Raw genomic sequence first — 19,240 nt, 5'->3', positions numbered from 1 at the left:
AACAAAATACAAAATTGTATACGCGAAATGAAACGCTTTCTTGATTTCGCTTTTTTGCAATTTCACATTTCGCGGGTGGTATGTTTTCTCTCTAACCCGAAATGATTAAACAGTCGTTAATACCGCTGATCTACGATGGCTACGAAGCGAGTAAGAGATATCGATTATATAGAGGACCTGAATTATACGGGTTATGTTTTCTCACGCTCCTTAATTACATGTAAAACATTTCTCCACTGAATAAATATCATGGCACATGACAGTCGTGTTATTATATGGAACACTACAATAAAAGACAAACATGTTATGAAATTTTTATTTAAATCAAATATCATGTTTGTAGTCCTTGTAACTCGAAGAAGCAAGTATATATATATATGTTAATGATAGACTTAAAGTAAACGTTTTTGTCAACCTTCAATAAATTGTTCAATTTTTAATCAGCGTTTAGGGATGATTGGTGAATTATCTATTTTACATCTACAACATACCACTTTGTTATGTCATAAACACAAGAGATAAATAAATTTGCATTCATCTTTCACACCCGTCATTCGTTTGTTAAAAGGTCTTTGGCCGGTGTAGATACATTACCTGCTTTTGACGGTTGACAGTTATATAAAAATAAGGAGATGTGGTATGATTACCAATGAAACAACTATCAACCAAAGTTCAAATAGTGGATGGAAGCAATTATAGGCAACCGTATGGCCTTCAATAATTAGAAAAACCCATACCGTATATCGGCTATAAAAGGCCCCGACATGAAAAATATGAAGCAATTCAATTGAGAAAACTTTTGGCCTAGTTCATAACAAAACAATTTACGAAAAACAAATATGACAGACAATGAACCAACGACAACCACTGAACTACAGGATCCTGACTTGGGACAGGCACATAAAGAACGTGACGGGGTTAAACATGTTATCTGCCCTTGAATTTTTACTTGATAACATTTTTGTTCGCTTTGGAGATTCCGTATATCGTCAAGTTATCGGAATTCCAATGGGGACTAACTGTGCACCACTTATTGCGGACCTGTTTTTGTATTGTTATGAGTTACAATTTATGACTAAAATCAGCAAAGACCCATCGAAACAACATCTGATACAAAAATTTAACAATACTTTTAGATATTTGGATGATATATAGGCTCTCAATAATGACGACTTCAGTATGTATACTTAAGAAATTTATCCTGTTGAACTTACTTTAAATAAAGCTAATACTAATAATGACCACTGTCCTTTCCTCGATCTTGATATATATATATCATTAACGGGAAGTTTAATACAACAATTTATGATAAAAGAGATGATCCCATTTTTAGATGGTGACGTCCCCTTGTGACCCTCTTATGGTGTTTATATATCTCAACTTGTACGATTCGCTCGTGTATGTAACAACGTATTAGATTTTAGCGAGAGAAATTTATGTATTACTGAAAAATTATTACACCAGGGTTTTCGATATCATAAACTAGTCAAAACATTTACTAAATTTTATCATTGGTATAAGGACATCATTCGTAAATATAACTCAACATGCAGACATCTTATACGTTCGGGTATTTCACATCCAATCTTTTATGGTAATATTCTTTACAAAGCACAAAGATGTCAGTATTCACCTCAAAAGCTAACAAAACCTTTAAACAGACTTATTAAGAAGGGATATAGTTACGATACTGTTGTCAGGTCATTAAAGATTGCATATTTTGGCTTTAATATTGATTCACTTATAGGGTCTTTGCGGCGGAATTAAACATATTTATTCTAAAACCAGTTGTTGGCATGACACGGGTTATGTTCTTCTCATATATTTTATGATGGTATAATACTAAACCCCTATTAGGAGGGATTGTGCCTTCATATGATAAAGACATAATCTTTCAATCAGTTTAATTGAGGTCTGGAGCTGGCATGTCAGTAACTGCTAGTAGTCTGTTGTTATTTATGTATTATTGTCATTTTGTTTATTTTCTTTTGTTTCCTATTCTGACATCGGACTCGGAATTCTCTTAAACTGAGTTTTACTGTGCGTACTGTTGTACGTTTGTTTTTCTACATTTGCTAGAGGTATAGGGGGAGGGTTGAGATCTCAAAAAACATGTTTAACCCCGCCGCATTTTTGCGCCTGTCCCAAGTTAGGAGCCTCTGGCCTTTGTTAGTCTTGTATCATTTTTAATTTTAGTTTCTTGTGTATAATTTGGAGTTTAGTATGCCGTCCATTATCACTGAACTAGTATACATATTTGTTTAGGGGCCAGCTGAAGGACGCCTCCGGGTGTGGGAGTTTCTGGCTGCATTGAAGACCCATTGGTGGCCTTCGGCTGTTGCTCTATGGTCGGGTTGTTGTCTCTTTGACACATTCCCCATTTCCATTCTCAATTTTATTGTGAGTGCTCAACCCTCCACCTAACCTGGGACAGTAGTGTAACAGCACAACATAAGAACACACTATAAAAATCAGTTGAAAAAGGCTTAATTCATCAGATCAATACTAAGCAGAAAAACATCATACAAAAAAAAAAACAGACCGGACGTGGCAGGGTATTTATCCACCCCTCGTCCCTAACAACAAAACAGACACTAAGTACAGATCTGAGAGTACTCGCAGTTACAGACAGCTAGTTCAAACCCGATAACAACTAATAAAAAAAATCATGTATCTTAGACTAAAATATCAAGTAGAACCCATCCAACATCCAATGGGTATAGTGTAAAACGCCATTAACAATCAGAGAAAAACACGACCTTGTGCAATGCCAAAATATAGGTATCGACAGATTGTAGTACCGTGAAATACCATATGTATATAACAATTATATTTAGTATGGTTTTGATTTACTGATAACAAAATCAATATTTATACCTATAAAAACAATATTTAAAGATTCAATTACAGTGTTGAATTGGTAACCTTTCAGAATAAGTTTATTTAATTGATTGATAAGTTTACCCGGATCGTATCTCAATTTCCGGGCTCTGTTAACAACATCACTGTAAAATTTAGGATGTACTATTCTGTTTGAAATAAGTTTTTTACGAGTAGAGCAAAACTTGCAAACCAAATCTTTGTATCTATGGATTTAGTAAAGGTTTTAAGTTATTTGGGGTATTTGACATAATAATTTACTCGTAATACATAGATTACGCTCATTGAAATCCAAAACGTCACTACAGACACGGGCATCATGAAATAGTTGGTATATATAAACACCGTAAGACGGTGCCAAAGGAACATAACCGTCCAAAAAAGGAAAACTAACAATACGGAAAGTAAAATCATCCCTTTAGTCGTAAATGTTTGTGTAGAGTTTCTGGTGTAACACTGAAGTATCTAAATCTAGGAAAGGACAGTTATTGCTGAATGTTTGATTTATTCAAAGTAAGTTCCTTTGGGTAAATTTCAGCAGTATATTTAGAAAGTTCTTGATTATTTAACGAACAAATTTCATCAAGATAAGTGTTGTTGAATTTATCAATTAAATAGAATTTAGACGTTTCTTTACTGAGTTTGGCCATAAACTGTGATTCATAACAGTATAGGAACAAGTCTGCTATTAAAGGGGCACAATTGGTGCCCATAGGAATCCTACACCCTGTCGATAAACTTTATTGCCGAAGCGTACATAAATGTTGTCAAGGAGAAAATTTACGGCTTTAATCATCTCATTACACCTCCAGTAAGTATATCTAGCATATTTACCTTCAAGTTTCTCATTTGAGAAATAGGCTTTATATGAGTTGCAGCAAATAAATTTGCAATCAGATTTATCAAAAGACCATTTAATTAAATAGGAAAACTTTTGTTTGATAAGATTGTGTCGAAGTGTAGTAAGTAAGTGGAAAAGTCAAAACTGTTAACCGAATCAAAAGGGCCATCAAAAGCACGTAATTTATCTAAAACATCAAAAGAATGTTTTACACCCAAAAAATGGTTAAGCGATTAAGCGAAAACAAATCCGGGTTACAAGATAAAACCGACGGAAATACATCAAATATAAGAGGAAAACAACGGAACAACAGAAACACTGAACTGCAACAAAAACAAACGCCAACATACAAAGAAACGAACTATTTGATAACAACTGCCATATTCCTGACTTGGTACAGGACATTTTAAGAAAAAAATGGTGGGTTTAACCTGGTTTTATGGCTAGCCAAACCTCCCGCCTATTTGGCACTGTTAAAAATACCGCTAAATGACAACACAACGTGACAGAAATACAGTACAAACAAATGCAAGAACACTCAGCACAGAGAAACACATAAATAAATAATATAAGTACATTACAGGGTATTTTTGTGTGCTTACCGACCTGATGAGTCAAGCTTTTTCCATTTGATGCTTATAGTTTGTACTTATTTATATCTATTTTTCGGTTATAAAGTATTAAAGCTATAGATAAATCTTTTATTAGATATTCATATGTAGACCGGTTTCTCGTGCTTTAGTTGCATGAAGGAATTTAAAATAAGGCCGTGAGATGTATGCATTAGCGTACTTGTTACCTTTAGATTAGAGGCTATATAGATGTCGCAGTATATTCTTGATCATGCAAATAAATGTTTATCTGAAGACTATGAAAAGATTTTAGTTGAAATTTAACATGAAAGGCGACTCGCGAATAATGACCAAGAAATCATTTGTAATGAAAAATCTTGTATTCAGAATTGAGTTTACAGGTATTAAAATATTCCCACGAGGCCCTGGATTGGGTTTATAGGATAGAAAATAATAGGACAAAAAATAAACGAAAAAATTGGACCAAACAATAAAAATGAGAGACCAAATAGGGTGCTAAAATATATAGAATAGAGAATAATGGGCAAAAATATAAAGAATAGAAATAAATTGCTTTAAAATTAAAGAATACAAAAATGTAGGATTCTCCTCATCCAGACCCTCACACGTGAGTACACCATTTTAGTCAGGACAATACTTGCTTTTGCATGTTCGGCGCTTTTTTTTCGTGATGTGCAGAAGATTCAACGATACATTTATTTATATTCAAAAAACGAATTCAATGACCCCATACGAATTTTACACCAATAAAACAGAAAGTTCACTGGAAATAACATATCAGTCTATGTAAGAAAGGTCGTAGGACAGGGTTAAGAGAAATACTAACTTAAAGCCTAAATTGCTGAAGTTGTTTGCTATATTTACGTACTTTCCAAACTTTTGATGTCTAAACTTTTTGTGTCGTTTGGTTGATGTCTTATTGAATTAGCAGTTTACATGTAAATCTTCTTTAAATTTGCTCATGTAAGTCTTGGCGATGTTTAACCTTGGTTTCTCTTAACATTGTCACATAGTATAATTTACATTTATTCCAACCGTGAATTCTTGAAATATTGCTTTCTAGGTTATGAAACTATTTTCTTTTCTGTTTTTAGTACATCCAAAAACAAATATTGGGCGTTTGTGATTTGTACATGTTGTATTCGTTGGATAGATGTTTAGTTCAAGACAGATAATAGGTAATGAACATAAACAACTCATATTCATTAAAAAACCTTTCATTTAGTTGAAGTCTATTTTGTAGAATATTTAAGTAATATTGATTTTAAAGTGTCCGCTTTTTAGGGAAAAAGTTGTTTTAGTATTGGCTTTTAGTTGGTCTTTTGTGTACCCAAGGCAAGTGATGGAAGTCAACTTAGGAGCTCTGTGATTGGATGTAAGGGTATATATTTTTTTTAATTCATTCATGAATAACTGCAGTGTGTATATTTACAATATAGATTTTAAAACACATTGAAATATTTTCTTGAGAATTATTCGAAAAGGCTTCCAAATTTTCATAAATTTGATGTAAAATGACGGTGGGCATGGATACCATAAACAAGATCTGTTCGAAGATGGTCATGCTAACATTTGACTTCAATTTAGAAAACAGAATAATAAAGTATTAATATCACACATAACTGATTTGTCCACGTTTTTATTACAAAAAGTGATAAATTTAGAAAAATATTAGTATTGTCGCCTATGGAAGAATAAATACTACCGTTTTTCCTATACTAAAGATAGCAAGAGAAATCAAAATCATTCAGAGTTCAGTCAGATTGCACTATTTTAAAGCTTGATAAGAACATTTGATTTTTTTTTTCTTTTCATACTTGATTGATAGGTTTGACATTTGTTAATGGATACATCAAATACCGGTACCTTATCCCGGCCTCGTCAACCGTTAGTGGTATATACTAAGTAATCAATTTGGTTAGTACTTGTTAGTTTATTTTATCTGTAATATATATATTTATTAATTATAATATATCCAACTAATACATTATCAATATAGAATGATCCATATATTTGAATAGAATAGGAAAATAAAAGAATAAATAAATAAAAATCACAGAAATTTGGAATTTTGGAAAAAGCAAAAAAAAAAAAAAAAAAAAATATATCTTACTTACAGCATTCTTAATACATCTTGCAAAGGATTTTTTTTCAATTATTTTCGTACAGGCAATAACAAGAGGAACATAAATGTAGTTATAAACATAGACAAAACATCAAGCATACATATAAACCAACATATAACAGTATTAAATCATAACATAGATGGTGATGTGGATAAGGTAAAGAAATGTAAGTGAAAGTAATTCCGGTATACAATGTACCTATTTTTTGTATAATAAAAAAATATTCTTAATTCGTAAGCCAGGGGTCCCAGCAGATATTGGCCATATGAAAAGGGTTTCTTTTAAAAATATATTCTTTTCTAGTGCGAGAGATTCTTTAAGGTAATTTTTAAGTCCTGTAAAATTTACCTTATTTTCACAGAGTTTTGTTCTATAAATATAGAATTTTGTAAGGAGTATTATTAAGTTTTTTATCATATTATTTCCTTTGTTACCTAAATTTCCAAATAAAATAATATCTATATTAAATGGAATTAATATTTGTATTTGGTTATAAATCCAATCACTAAGTTCAATCCATAAATCTGAAATTTTATAGCATGTCCAAAATATGTGCTCAATATCTTCAATAGCTTCATTACAGAAAGTACATTTATCTGTTTGTTTTATCTTAATTTTGAATAAAATTCATATGTGCCTATGATTCTGTGTACTATTCTGTATTGGAACCAATGAAGTTTAGAGCTTTTTGTGGTGTAGAAAGACATATTATGCACCTTTTTCCAATCAAATTTTTTATTTAATCTTAGAGACCATTTATCTTCACAGCTAGGCCTTGTACTATTTTTTTCTAATAAAACATAATACATATCTTTTGACCCTTTATTTGATAAAAAAAAATGTTCTTATGTTATATGGAAGAATTGGTCCATGAATTTTATAAAGACTGTAGGACTGAAGGACGCCTCCGGATGCGGGAATTTCTCGCTGCATTGAAGACCTGTTGGTGACCTTCTGCTGTTGTCTGTTCTATGGTCGGGTTGTTGTCTCTTTGACACATTCCCCATTTCCATTCTCAATTTTATGTCTATAGAGATATTATGTTTAGAGAATTTTGATATGATTTTATTGCTGATATAACCCCATTTTAAACTAGAAAGTTAGATTTAATTTCATAAATATTTTTCCATTGCTCAAAAGACATTAATTTACCCTCATTATCTACCAGATCATTAATCAACAAAATACCGTTATCAGCCCAGTCTTTATAGAAAACAGATGCGTTACCTATTTTGATATTTCCATTATTCCAAAGTGAGTCTGTTAAAAATTCTTCTTCATTTTTTGGTATAAGTTTATTTTGCATTTCTGTCCATGCTTTAAGAACCTTTTTCCAAAAGGGGTTTTTACATCTGTTTGATGAACCTAGAAATACTAGGTTTTTAATATTAATATTTTCTGTGCTTTCTATTAGCCTTTTTAGTTTTGTATTGTATTTTAGCAACCGTTGACCCACGTTAGTTTTAACCCTTTAACATATTCTTCAATATCTAGCATTTTCAACCCCTCCCCCAAATTTATATTCCAGACATAATATTTCTCTTTTAATCTTGTCAGGCTTGTTTTTCCAAATAAATGAATATATTGTACGAATAAGTTGTTTAAGAGTAGTATAGCATGGTGCTTGTAATTTTAAAAACAGATGATTTAATTTTGAAATAATTAGTGTCTTGATAATTGTCATCTTTTTCCATTGGAGTAAGTTTTTGTTTAGACCAAATATTAATTATATTTTTAATTTCTTTTATTTTAGGATAATAGTTCAAAGATTCCATTTCTTGCAAATTGACCGAAAAGTTTATTCCTAGTAGTGTAAACCTACTGGAACCCCATTCCAATCCCCACTTTACACACATGGTGTCTTGACTATATTTTTTCTTCCCTATCCACACCACCTTTGTCTTGTCCAAGTTCATATGGAGACCAGACATTTCAGCATATTAGTGTAATAGACGGAGAGATGCATCAAGAGATTCTGGTGTACCATCAAGAATAATTGACGTGTCATCAGCATATTGAGAGGACAAATATTCGGTATCATCAGTTTTAATTCCCTTCATTTCTTTTATTTTTTCTAATTAATATTCCAAGTATTTTTGCACATAAAAGAAATATATAAGGTGATAAAGGGTCCCCTTGTCGACAACCTCTTTGAATTTCAAAAAATTCAGATAAAAAACAATTTTGAAAAACTGCAGAACTTATATTTTTGTAAAAGGTTCTTACCCAGTGTTTTATAGAGGGTCTTTGAGTAATAGATATTTCCCCTTAACCATTAATTATAGAGCGAAATACAAATTTTCCTATATCTATCCAAAAAAAATTGAAAAATTCATATGTGAAACCATCTGACCCAGGGCTTTTTTCATTTTTCATTTTTCGCAAAGCTGTTGTTAATTCACTATAAGTAATTTTACCCTCTAAAGATTCTTCTATGGTATTATTTAGTTTTTTAATATCAGTATAAGGGATTTCACAATTAAGGTTTACATTATTCAAGCTTACTGTTTTGGTATATAGCCTTATGTAATAATTGTTTGCCTCCTTTAATATTTTATCTTGCTCACTGACAGTGTCCCCTTTTTCATTGACTAATTTTGGAATAGTTTTATTTACTTATTTACAAAATGTTTAATTTTAAATTTAGAAAAAAGTTTGAAGGTTTTTCTCCTTCCTCTATCCATTGCTTTTTAGATCTGATGTAGGAACCCCTCATTTTTTCTTGCCTTAATACTTTTAGATTAGTTTTCTTTTTTTCAATTTCAGTAAAGATTACTTCTGACAAGATTTTTTCTTCTAGTTTTTTAATATCTTCTGATAGTATTCTTTCTTTTTTATCTTTTTCTTTCTTCCTAAAAGAAGCATATGAAATTGATTTTCCTCTAATGTTTGTTAATAAAGTTTCTAAAAAGAGTTGATCGTTTATAGTAAATTGAATTTCTAAGTCATTTATCTTTTCTAATGTGTCTCTGTTGTATACTAGTGATGCATATTGTTCTTTTACTTTATTTATAGTCTCTTTAACAGCAGCTGAATATTCAATGTCATGTATATGTGAATTGTTAAATTTCCATAGACCTTTACCAAATATAAAGTTATTCATCTTTAAATGTAACATTATTGGGGAGTGATCAGATCTATAACTGTTAAGAATGTGTACATTATGTACATGTTGATTAAGGCCTTGTGATATTAAAAAGAAATCCAATATTGCTTGTTTAAGGGATTATTTTTTCTTCATGTATTTTTTTTTAGTTCAGGGTACAATTCCCTATAGGGATCTGTTAAATCATAATTTTCTATTATATCTTAAACTTTCTCTTTGGCTTTCGGGTTATTTACATTTTGGTAATTATAAGTATCAAGATTTTGGTTTTGGACTAAATTATAATCTCCAGTTATTATAACTGATTGGTTGTTCTAGTTTTCTATTGTGTCACTAACTCTAGAATAAAATTCAGGTGAATCTTTATTTGGACCATATAAGCTTATCAAAGTTATTCTTTTTCCTTCAGTTTCAGTATCAATTCCTAACAGATTCCCTTGATCATCTTTTTTCATTCTATGTATCTTGTATTCAAAGTTTTTGATAAAAAATATTGCTACCCCTCTTTTGTTTGTTGCAAAGGAATTGAAAATACAGTCTCCTCCCCATATATTTTTTATTGATATTTCTTCTTTTTCTGAAAACAATTGAAAACAACACGTTTAATAATTTCATGCGTCCGAAGCGCTTTTCTGGATTTACCTTCATCAGGAACGCTCCAAGCCAAAGATTTGAAATCCGAGGGATGTATAAGTACCGAAACAGTTGAAGAGCTATATGACAAAAATATCTAAAACAAATAGCCAAATTCATCTAAGGTCAACTTTGCCTGAGGGAGTTGAAACCTTAGAAAAATGTGTATCTTGCAAACAATATATGTGGCAATTTTTTGCTTTAAGATAATCAAAAACATCTCTCCTCTTCTCCTTTGAATTTAAACCTTGACAATTGTATGAAACAATTTTAAACCATTATCACTCATTTATTAAATATCTATTTTAATAGCTGAACAAAAACTTGAGATTTGATAAGTGTATTTCGACCTTATTCTCCCATAATGTATTATATAAGTAAGTGATAATGTAACTCTGAAATGTCTGACCTCCTCTACCTTGTCTGCATCAATTTCCTGGTGTATCCTAAATGCATCATAATTGCTGTACAATAAATAATACTGTTCCAAAATGAAAAAGAAACATAAAAAAAATAAAAGAAACAAAAAGAAAGAAAATTTGAGATCATAGTATAAATAACAATCGTCTAAGAATGATTAAAAACAAATTATTATTGTGATGAAGAGTAACATTTCCACTTGTGTTCAAATATTTTTTGATACAGAAATATTGTATACAAAGGGAGATTATTCTATCTAACTGAAATTTTAATAAAAATTATCTCCCTTATATAATGTGTTTTCATATCAAAATCTAAATGCATTAAATATCAACTGTTTTAGTTGATTAAAGTAAGTTTTTGTTTTGTTTTAATTCAAATGAGTCAAACCCAAAGAAATAATGGATTATTTCAATATATGAAGATAAGAAATATGTGTATATTTAGTTTTTGCTTACAACATGTACAAACAGATGTTTGGTTTTCAGTGAAATCAATAGATTTGTTTTCTTTATATTGTTCATGTAGTGTTAACATTTCCAACATTTTGCAGGTGTTTTTTTCTTTTCTTCTTTTTTTTAAAAGCAGTGAACACACACTTCATAATATTTACACCAAGAGCATAGGAAATCATGTATATGTAATTGAGAATTAATAGCAGCTAATTTAAAAAACTCTTGCCATGCACAAATTAAGCTTCAAGCAAATCAACGAAAACAAAATACATATAAATATAAGCTAAGCGCTGGCAGAAAAGTAGTTCATGAAAGGGCTATACGATTGAATGTTAAAAAAAAAAATATTTCTGCAATTAATTTTTAAAGTAATCTTTGTTAAGCCAGCATTACTTATTCATTCAAATCATTTGTAATAATCTCACCTTCTATCATGGTATTATTTGAGACAAGATAGCAGTAAAAAAAGGCCTGTTGCATAAAGTTTCATTATAACAAGGCTTCTAATGATGAATTTTGTATAAATTTTACAATTTTATAGTTTCTATTATCTGTTGAGTACTGACCTTTCGACCAGTCATTTAAGCGTGAGAAAATATCAGTCATTTAGCTTTAAATTTTGAGACTATATAATATATATATATGACATATACATAGTTTAAACTAGTATCTTATCTTGGCTATTTTTGTGGGGTGTGAAAAACATTCCTGTTTGTACCTATAAGTAAACAAAAAGGCGAAATACATGCTGGAAAGCACTTAAATAGAAAAAGCTGTAGTTAAACAAAAAATCAGCAAAAACCATACACACATTACAAAAAACGAAACAACATTAACACATCTATACTAACTGGTGTGTCAAACCCTAAAAAATATTAAAGTATAATAGATACATTTTTGTATATTTGTTTTTGAACACAAATGTTTAGAACGAACAAGTAAATATACAAAAAAACACAGATGCGCATCAACAATCTGTGTACTACTTGTTCTACATGGACATGTACAAGTGCTGATCAGACACAACTGATGTCTTTACGGATCGACGTTCCAGACATCACGTGCATTTCGACGGGTTTCTAGAACCAAGTGTACACCTCTTGCTCTTATCCTTTTTTGAAGTTTTTCTTTAGTCCTGATGTTATATGCTATTTGCGCAAGATCGTTACGTTCCTCTTTCATAATAACTGGAAGATCGTCAACAATTCGTATCTTTTTGTTTGCAACTTTGTAAGCCTGAGCCATAATACATTGCTTGTCAGCATAATGCATGAACCTTACAATAATTGCATCAGGGCGTTTTGTACCAACAACTGGAGTTTTGCGGGAATCCTATATGCCAAGATCTTTAACATATAAATTATCAATCGTTTCCCAAATTATCTCATTTTGTTTTTGTTCGATTCCGTAGATGAAGATGTCCTATTTCCTATCATGTTTCTCAAGCAGTACTTGACATTCTTTGACATGTCTGAGTGAAGCGAGTTTTTTTGTCTATGTCTATCTTGAGCACTTCCAATTTCTCTGTTTCTAAACAATTAAACTGAGATTCCAAGTGTCCTTCACCTCTCTCAAGCTCATTGTTGTCTTGCCTAAGTAGTTTTACCTTAGTGTTTGTGATACTGAGGTCAGATTTTACTTGCCCTACCTCAGATTTCACATCACTAATTAGTTCAGTCAAGTTTTTCTCCACGGAGTCAAGCCTAGATGAGAAATTTGTTACCTTAGTATCTATACCTATCATTATATTTTTAAGGTCAGCGAAATCTTCTCTCAATAAAAAGTTTTCATTCAATCAATCTACTGGTTTTCGATATTTAACCTTTCAGTATTTATTTGTTACCACAATATTCTGCGCTTAAACCATTTTCATTTTGAAAGTTATATGACTATCAATTTCATATTTTTAACTACACAAACACATTTTAAATGGATAAATTACTCTTTTTTTTTCCAGCTCGAAATTTTCATGGGCGCCGCCATGACAGGAGCGATAATCGATCTGAACATTTGATTTTTATCACCAGGAGCATATATTGTTCACTGCGACGAATACTGCGTTAAGAAAAGTGCTGAGTCATCACGATAAGTCAAATTGATGGGTACTGATATAAAACTTTATTCTAGGAATCCAATATTAGTTATATTGTATAAAATGCACCAAACTCTTGTTCTTTTGTATTTGTAAAACCTTTCGCAATGATTGATTCAATTGGATACACCAGAATTGAAGTCGCGAATAATATTTTTTCTTGAAATATTTGCCTTTTGGATGGGTAATACCCTAAGTGTATCACTTAGGTATTTACCAAGACATAATCTGTCAAAATTAGAAACTGTATGGTTTAGTTTGTACTGTTAATGTAAAAAAGAGGCCCAGTTTAAGCTAAATTTAGATCGAATTTATACTTTCCTGTGTAAAGAATTGTTCACATTCTTGGCAGTTCATGCAGCAAATATTTCAATAGTACTTCATTTTGTAGTTTCTATCTTTTATTATATCAAACATATCTATTTTTTTATTTTTTACTTTTTTGAAGGATTTTATTTAGAAATGAATACTCCCAATGGACATAATTCAGCTTTCTAATAGATAAATTCAGGCAACAAAGGCAACTTTATAGCTGTGGTTTTGGCTTATTTAATGTTTTAAGTGTCAAATATCTTTGTCTCTATCATCTCAAGACAAAATAATATATTTTATAACAAGTTCTGACATTTTGGACCAAACATATAATATATATACTAAAGCATGGAATGGAGATTAGTATAAAAAAAATCTTGAATTTGTGCTTATGTTGTAAATGTTGGATAACATGAATACAAATTGAATAAAACGGTCATTTTTATCTGTTTGTATGGTACTGTTTATTACTCTTTTTAAATAAGATATGATGTGATTGGATACAGGTAGTTTATCATGCCTTATCTGCAAAAGGAGTACAGAAAGAGGTAAACCAACAAGTAGGGTGGGGACATAAAATGATCCATGTTTCTATAAGTAATGGGGACAGACAAGTATTTTCTATGGCGCATAGTTTCACAAATAACTCAGTATTGCATTGATGGTATCATAAAAATTCGTCGTATCTTTATGTCACAGGATAGGGAAAAAAGTAGTATTACATTTTCCTGGATATAGGTTGGCCTTTTGTGTACCCAAGGAGCGCTGTGATTGGATGTAAGGGTATATTTTTTTTTATTATTTATTTATGAATAACTGCAGTGTGTATATTTACAATATAGATTTTAAAACACATTGAAATATTTTCTTGAGAGTTATTCGAAAAGACTTCCACATTTTCATAAATTTGATGTAAAATGACGGTGGGCATGGATACCGTAAACAGTGGTATCGACCCAATGCTATAACAAAAATGAAAATAACACTTCATAATTATGCGTCCGAAGCGCTTTCCTGCATTTACCTTTATCAAGAACGCTCAAAGCCGAATATTTGAAAGCCAAGGATGTTTAAGAACCGACCCAGTTGAAGATTATACGATAAAAAAGGACCGGAAAATAATAGCCAAATCCAATTCCGGTCAACTTTGCCAGAGGGAGTTGAAAACTTAGTTTGTAAATAATTTATGAATCTATAAAATAGCTATTTTATAACACTGAAATAAAAACAATAATCTTGAAGGAATCACGAAGCTTGAAAATAAAGAATGAAATCTTTTTTACCAGAGTTTGTGTGAACCATGAGTGTTCTTCATTAATGATTTACTTAAGGAGAACAGCGACTTTTTGACTTTATATGAATTCCGAGAAAAGTTTAATCATAATATCAATTTCCATTCTATACTACATATGTTATCAAATGCTTGGCAAAATAAATGTTCACTGCCTGAAAGAAACTACATGTTGGACAAATACTCTTCAATTTCGTATTTGATTTCGGCTTCCGACTATTTTGATTCGAGCGCCACTCATGAGTCTTATGTAGACTAAACGCACGTCTTGCGTACCAAATTAAAAATCTAGTACATGTTTCTTCGATGAGGTTTTAAATGCGAATACAATTCCGCCTTCACCAGTCTGGAACATATGTAGTAAAAGTAAATTTTTTTGAAAAACAGGACAAAAATGTGTTCGCTACAACAAAAAGCTAGCTAATGTAGTCACAAATAATTTTTCCACACTGCCTTTTCAGAAAAGCAAAACATTCAGATGAAACACTCCAAACAGGTTGTATGGTGTATCATCGAACAACTTAAATGACATCAGTAGTATTTGTTAAAGGCCTGAAATGTTTAAATCGTCAAATTATATCACAAAAAAGAAAACTTTATGAATGTTTGTCAACCGCCCTGTATTCTTTAATGTATGAATTGTTCACGATATGAAATATATCATTTGTCATTTTAGGTCTATTCACAACGTAAGTATGGTGAGAAGTACCTGTGATAATATAAAGTTCACAAAAAATACGTCACGTTTTTCTTTTTGTCTGATACGTATGTTCTACTTAATTTATCGCACCTTGAAGAACATGCAATGATCCTTTAAAGCATGTATGAATGTAATACTAACTAGACTAGTGAAAAAATATAAGCAAACATTTTAAGACTCAGATTCAAGAATAACATGTTTTGCTGTAAAAGTGCAGCAATGTCTATCTTTACATTTCTAATAAGAATGTATTCATAGAAAAGATGACTTATAGTGTCTTTGGTTTCATCACAAACAGGTTGGTATAGGGGGAGGGTTGAGATCTCATAAACATGTTTAACCCCGCCGCATTTTTGCGCCTGTCCCAAGTCAGGAGCCTCTAGCCTTTGTCAGTCTTGTATTATTTTTAATTTTAGTTTCTTGTGTACAATTTGGAGTTTAGTATGGCGTTCATTATCACTGAACTAGTATATATATTTGTTTAGGGGCCAGCTGAAGGACGCCTCCGGGTGCGGGAATTTCTCGCTGCATTGAAGACCTGTTGGTGACCTTCTGCTGTTGTCTGTTCTATGGTCGGGTTGTTGTCTCTTTGACACATTCCCCATTTCCATTCTCAATTTTATTCCTCATTTGTACAGAGCAACAATTTTACGATAATTTTCCTTCTTGTTTTTATGACATTCTGAATACCTTAAATTTTGTAAAAATAAAAGACTTGACAAGATTTTTATTTACTTTGATACACTCAAAAGATTTAATTTTATTAATAGAAAAACTTGTGATAAAGGGAAATAACCAAATTTTAATAAATAGCATACTAAACTACAGAACCTTAGAATGCTATAGTAAAATCGTTGTAACTAAAAAACCGAACTCCAAAGTAAATTTTAAAGGGCGGAAGTCTATCTGGATCATGTTTTTAATTGTTGTTTGTCTCTTGAAGATTGAAAAGAAGCTAGCACAATCCTTAAACTCACGTTCCGCTATATGGATGATGTCCTCTCTACAAATGATTCAAATTGTGGCGACTATGTTGAACACATCTATCCCATCAGACTTGAAATAAAGTATAAAACAGATACAGTTCAGTCTGCCTCATATCTTGACTTACATCTGGAAATTAACAATGAGGACAGTTGAGAACAAAACTTTTTGACAAAAGAGATGATGTCAGCTTCCCAATTGTGAACTTTCTATGTAGAAACATTCCAGAAGCGCCTGCATATGGAGTATATATCTCCCAGTTGATACGATATTTCATGGCTTGCATTTCCTATCATGATTTCCTTGAAAGAGAACTGCTGCACACAATGACGAAATTTAACCAAGGGTTCCAAGCGGTGAAGTAGAAATCATCCCATCTGTTCCAATTGTCGTAGCCACAATCCCGTTCTCTTTTCTTAGAATGTGACCCTATTATTTAGACTTATCACCGGATTTGTACGTACATGAGCAACACGACGGGCGCCACATGTGGAGCAAGATCTGCTTACCCTTCCGGAGCACCTGAGATCACACCGATTTTTGGTGGGGTTCGTGTTGCTCAGTCTATAGTTTTCTATGTTGTGTTTTGTATACTGTTGTTTGTCTTGTGGTCCTTTTCTTTTTCTTTTTTTCTATGGGGTTGTCAGTTTATTTTCGACTTACGAGTTATAATGTTCATTTTGGTATTTTTCGCCTCTGTTTTAATGCACGTTTGTTTATTTGGGGGGAGCGGGGGTAGAAGGTCGGAAACTGGCGATTAGTGCAATCTGTTGTTCTTTCAAATCATTCGGGGTTAACTGTTATCTTTTTTATTCGTTTATTAGAAGTGTGTATAAAATTCAGTATGAACAATAACTGTTGGATTTATGTTATTACGTTTAAGTTAGAACCTTGGATTGATTGATTTAATGATTGATGTTAACCGCCACTTTCATCACTATTGTGCTATTTCGTGGCGGCCTATTTTTATTAAATGTAGGAAACCGGAATCCCAGTGTTTACAAGCTAGTGGTACAGTAATTTGACTCTTTAGACAACTCGACCACCAATGCCCTTCAGAACCTTGGAATGTTCATAATACAAATAGCTATGTTATAGAAGTATACTCTTCTTTATTTATTCCTCTTTGGAACATGACAAACAGTTTTTTGTATTGAGGGTTTTTACTTTAAGGTGTATTTTGTATATTTATTAAGTTGTTCATTACAAGATGGTTGTAAGTAATTTTGTATGTTTCTTTTATGTTCCAGTGTATCGGTAGTTTCCTACTTTGGTACACCAAATTAGTATAGGATCACCGATTAGTCATTAGTTTGCAGTAATATGTTAAATCATGTTCCTATGACGGGCGTCTTGGGTTTGATTTTTGGTACTAAAAGTTAAAAAAATAATAAAGGACCCTCTACAATATCCCGATTTAGTATACAAAGAAATTGCTCATAGGATCATTGAACTTTCAGCCAATAATTATAAATTTTGGCCATAGCGATGATTAAAATGAGAATAGGTTCCTGGCGAAGGTGCAGATAAAGGGATGACATTACCTCATTTGACCATTTGGGTCAACGTTCAAAAGCTGTTTAGGTCAGGTGAGCTCATAAGTATATGACGTATACTTTTGTGTTTAAATTGAATTCTATCATTGAAAAACTTTTCTGTCCAGACCCAAAAGGCGTTGTTTGCATGATATCATGGGACATGCTTCCAATTTAATCTTAATTGTAGTAAAATGGTTAATCAAAAGTGCGTGTATTTTATTATTTAGTGTGGATTTGCATTGCGATTGATGAATGTATGGCATGAGACGCTTATCATGTCGACGTAACTGGTCTCGCTCCCTTTCGAGTTACTGCAGTTATCTCTGTTTTCGTTTATTAACTAGTATACCATAAAAATGACGTCGTAGTCAAATGAACCCTAACAGACGCACATGTGACCCTTAAAATTGTTATACATATCTAATGTAGTTGATCAATTGATTATAGTATCTGAAAAATGCACCTTTTAACGAAATATAAAGATAATCATTGGTCTTTGAAATGAGGTCAGCTGAACCCTGTCTGACATACATATATACCTTGCAATGTATATATCAAATGAAGTGGGCATATTTTTCATCAATACTAATATAAACTTGAGAAAAACACTATACCATCTTAATGAGGTCAATGACAACGGACACATGCCAACTTCAGGCATGATAGACATCTGTATGGATGCAAGATATGAAGTATCAATGTCTTTTACCTTTTGAAATATGAAGCTTTTACAAAGATGTTACCACACCGGATAAGCTTCCCTATATCTCGCATGTTGAGACATTAGTCACAGGCGCAATAAAAATGACAAGAGACAAACAACAAAACATTACAAAGAAACTTAAGATTGAGAACACAGGACCCTAAGAAACCGGCTATGAATTTAGATGATCAGGAAAGGTCAACATTTCCTTTTTTAGTAGTAGTCGTGTTACTCCTGTTTAATGAAAAAATCACTTTGTAAATTTCTTGCGTCCAAAGTGTTTTTCTAGATTAGTCTTCATCAGGAAAGCTTTATTAGTCTTTATCAGGAAAGCTTTATTAGTCTTTATCAGGAAAGCTTTATTAGTCTTTATCAGGAAAACTTAAACCTAAGAAATGTAGAAATGTAAGGTTACCAAAAGTGACGAAAAAGAATCGCAAAATTTGTCAAAGTTCGAATTTGCTTGAGGAAGTTGGAACCTTAGTTTCATAATAATTTCTTATTTTATAAACGGGGCATTTGAAAATACTTGTTCTAAATCGTGACTGCCGAAGCACCGACTATAA

This window comes from Mytilus californianus, unplaced genomic scaffold (assembly GCF_021869535.1).
Source record: "Mytilus californianus isolate M0D057914Y unplaced genomic scaffold, xbMytCali1.0.p SCAF_2, whole genome shotgun sequence".
NCBI classification, from domain to species: domain Eukaryota; kingdom Metazoa; phylum Mollusca; class Bivalvia; order Mytilida; family Mytilidae; genus Mytilus; species Mytilus californianus.
Note: the sequence above shows the minus strand (reverse complement) of the source record.